Source organism: Pseudopodoces humilis, chromosome 2 (assembly GCF_049639895.1).
Source record: "Pseudopodoces humilis isolate 2021_Gansu_Grassland_sample_001 chromosome 2, ASM4963989v1, whole genome shotgun sequence".
NCBI classification, from domain to species: domain Eukaryota; kingdom Metazoa; phylum Chordata; class Aves; order Passeriformes; family Paridae; genus Pseudopodoces; species Pseudopodoces humilis.
Window position 1 is genome coordinate 95810127 of NC_142201.1, and position 4101 is coordinate 95814227.

At 42.1% G+C, this 4101-nt stretch overlaps 1 long non-coding RNA gene across 1 annotated transcript; it reads left to right on the forward strand.

Annotated features, from left to right (window-relative positions):
* The first annotated feature begins 950 nt into the window (after positions 1-950).
* On the forward strand, positions 951-3053 carry LOC148184930 (uncharacterized). The gene is made up of 3 exons (XR_015771957.1): positions 951-1245; positions 1776-1853; positions 1947-3053. It is a non-coding gene; the product is annotated as an uncharacterized LOC148184930 (long non-coding RNA).
* Positions 3054-4101: the final 1048 nt, after the last annotated feature.

The following is a 4101-nucleotide window of genomic DNA, read 5'->3' on the forward strand; positions in this document are numbered from 1 at the left end:
TGCTGGGACTTTTTTTTTTTGTTCTGAAGGGGAGGATAGGTGGGGTTTGGTGTTCATCAAAGCAGCTGCTGCTACAGGTGTAGCAAATCTTGCAGATGGTGGGGGAGGGCTCCTCCCATCTGTGCAGCTCCTCAGTGCCAACCCCAGTTATTTAAGCTTGATGCAGGATTCTTGAGTTTAGCTGTAATATGATGGTTATCATTCATCTTTGGTGTCTGGTATCAGTTCCACGCAGGATAAATTTATTCCCTTAAAGCTAAGATGTGGGTAGTGTGTTCATTCACCTACGGAGAACCAGGTGTATGTCTGAGTGTGCACACTGTGTGCAAGTCAATCCGTGGTAAAACTCCTCATTATTTCATTGTCAAGCGCCTTGAAAAGCACTCTAAAGTATGCTGTGCTTGAAATTCAACCATCCTACCATGAAAATACTGTTTTTTTAGCTTCTCACAATTACTGAAGACAGGGCTGAGATCCCTTTGCTTCAGCACCCAACAGTAAATGTTAGACTTAGTTATTACTGGCTCTCTTTAAGCTCATTGCTGAGCTGATTCCCCATATTATGGCATGTCTTTGTGGACAGGCTGGGTAGGAACTTTGTCTTAGTGTGTCTTTCTTATGGGAAGAGAACAGTAAGGTGATAAAAAAGCAATGTGAGGTTGAGTGCTTTGGTAGTCAATTTCACTTATAGTTAGATACCTATTAATTCCCACTTATAGTTAACCCTAATTAATTTCCACTTATAGTTAGATAGTTTTAAACTTGTGTGACTGCTGTTGTTGAAAATTAAGTTCTCTGTTTCTTCTGTTTAAGTTAGGGGTTCGATGAGATTGGCCATTCTCAGTGACAGGCCAGCTGTGGTTTTCTAGAGAGCAATTAAAAGATTTTGATGAGGTTACTTTAGCAAGAAGATTAAGTTCAGTTGGCCACACACACTGCTGTGTGAGAGACAGCCCTGGAGAGCTGTTAACCACTGCTGACAGATGGCCCCCGAGTTCCTTGGTGCTCATAGTGAGAAGGTCTGAATTATGTCCCTGGAAGATGCATCCTTATTAGATTAGCACAGTGAAATAGAGCTCCTGTTTCCCCTTCACACACTCTCTGCTTCCTTGGCATGGCTTTGATGTCACAAATAGATTTTAGAGGCATGGACTGACCTCCTACACAGTTACTTCTATGCCAAGACCTGCTGCTTTTCATCATCCTCAACAACTGAACAGAGCATGTTTTCATAAGGGAACATTGGTGAGTGTTTTAATTTCATTTCTGTTTTCTTTATCACAGGAGAGCTAAACAAGAGATCTTCACTTGTGTTTAGCAGGCTGAAATTAGAGGCTTACATTATGGAAACACCACCATGAGGGAATAAATAGGCAGACTCTGCCTGAACAAAACAGAAGGATGCAAAAACCAAAATGCTAATTTACAGATTATCTTTAACTGAGAGTTATAAACCACATTGAAATAAATAAATAAGTAAATAGTCAATTAACTGTGATTAATTATGCTTCTTTACATTAGTCCTGCTTGTCTTTTTCCTCAGCCTAGTCCAGGAAATGATTCCAAATTAATTCCTGGTCAGCCATGCGGTTCCTGGCAGAGTAAACATCCTATTTTTTAGACAGACAAGTGGTGATGTATCTTGGATCTGCAGAGTTCTTTTTCATCAGTACTGACAAGTGTATAGCAGTGTAGAGATACACATATTGCAGAAAAAACTTTTGCCTCTAAACAACATCCTACAGACCTGATGCTCATTTATTTACTTTGCAAAGGTGTCCAAGAACATTTCCAGTGAAAGAAGCAGGTTACTGAGTCTACCAGCTGGGACAGATTGGGGAGGAGAGCACAAGGTATTTAGTAATCACCTACCTTGATAATTGAAAGAAGTCAGCTGAAAAGTTGCTGTGGTAGAAACACCCATCACATTTCTTTTGTAACTGCAGAATCGGGGAAGATGCAGATGGAAGACACAGTATGGGATATTCCTTCAACACATGACTAGAGTAGAGCTGCTTTCCTATAGGGAGAAGGCATGGGGTCTGTATAACTGCATCACAGAATGGTTGAAGCTGGAAGTGATCTCTGGAGGTCACCTTGTGTTACCTGCTCAAACAGGGCCATCCATAACCCATAGCTCAGGAGCTGCTCAGGACCAGGCTCTTGTACACCCCTAGGGAAGGAGACTCCACAGCCTCTCTGGGCAATCTGTGCCAGTGCTCAGTCACCTTCACAGGATAAAAGTGTTTCCTGATGTTCAGAGAGAACCTCATGTGCTTAGTTTTGTGCCTATCACCTCCAATCCTGCCACTGGGCACCACTGATAAGAGCCTGGGTCTATCTTTGCACCCTCCCTTCAGATATTTGTCACACTGACAAGATTCCCTTGTGTCTTTCCTGGGCTGAACAGTCCCAGTTTTCTCAGCCTTTCACCACAGGAGAGGTGCTCCAGCACATTAATAATTTTTGTGATCCTTTGCTGGACTTGCTCCAGTACATCCATGTGTCTCTTGCACTGGGGAGTCCAGAACGGGACACAACACTCCAGGATTGGCTTCAATAGTGCCAAGTGGAGGGGAAGGATCACCCACCTCAGCCTGCTGGCCTTAAAGCAGCCAAAGATACTCCTCTGCCTTGAGGGGCACACTCTTGCTCATGTTGTTTGTTGCACCCAGAAGCCCGAGGTCCTCTCCAGCTGGGTGCTCCCCAACCCATATTGGTGCAAGGGTTTGTTCCTCCGTGGGTGCAGGACTTTGAGCTTATCCTTCTTAACTGCACGGGATGCACTTTGTACCCCTCTGCATGGGGCTGGCCCTCAGCCTCCTGTGGTCCCTCTGGATGGCAGCACAAGCCTCTGGCATGTCAGGCACTCCTCTCAGCTTTGTGTCACCTGCAGACTTGCTGAGTGTGTGCTCTGCCCCATCATTCGTGTTGCTAATGAAGGTGTAAACGGATCCTAGTGTGGTTCCCCAGTGCAGCAGAGAATTTTTGATTTAATGAGGAAAATAAAAGCAAATAAAGGTGTGTTCTTAGTAAGCTGGAACACATTTTTTCCCCCCTTTTTTTTTACTGAACATTTTGAGGGATTACATTGCCTCCAATATCCTTCATCTGCCCATTAATCTGCTAACAACATTTAAGATTCTGTGCATTCATCTATTTACTTTTGAGGTTCTGGTATGTAAAATAATTATCTTACTTTGTAACAGGATGTTCTGCTATTGCATAGTTAACATTTTGTAAATTACTCTGCTAGCATTCATTATCAATTACGCCTCTTTGAATAAAAGGTAATGCCTGAGGCCCAGAGCTAAATTATTTACTTGCAGCTAGCTGATTTGTCTAAAATTCCACTCTACCTGCAACTTTGTCAAGCAGCTCTTCTTTTCTTGATGCTCAAAAGATAGGAGAGTTGTGAAGTCAAATAGGTTCGTATTTTTAGTAGAGAGAGGAAAAAAGACATTAAACAGCTTAGATGATACAAACAATATCCTCTGGGAGAATGCCTTCAGTATGGGTGGAAAAAAATGTGATGACATATGTGAGTGAGTGTAAAATGTTCTGTGGTTACTATGCCTGGAGTCCTTGCACCAGCCAAATTCTCCTGCAGTCTGCTTGAAGAGAAGGGGCAAGTGAACATTTCATCCTCACCCACTCCTATCCTCCTATCTTGAACAGATTTAAGGCAGCTTCTTGAGTAACCAGGACAAGAGGGAGAAAGTTTTTTTTCTCCTATTTTTTACACATTATCAATGAAACAAACACAGCTTTCATGGAGCTGATCAGTCGTAGTGATTCAACTACATTCCAGCAAAGGTGTTGATGGCATTATGCAGGGTTCTCTGCACTGTGCCATCTGAAAAGGGGAAGGAAGTAACAAATGCTAATAAAACATTAATAATTGTTTCAGGAGACATTATCATATTTAGTTTGAATTAGTTCACATTTCTTATGAATCCTTTCTATGCCCTTATGCAACATTTTCTGTCTTGGGTACCTGAAGTTGGCCTATTGAATTCATATAGGAGCTCTTAAATAAATATCTCATGTTGCTAAATCACATAATTTCTTTCTGATGCTGAAGCATTTTAAGCATCATTC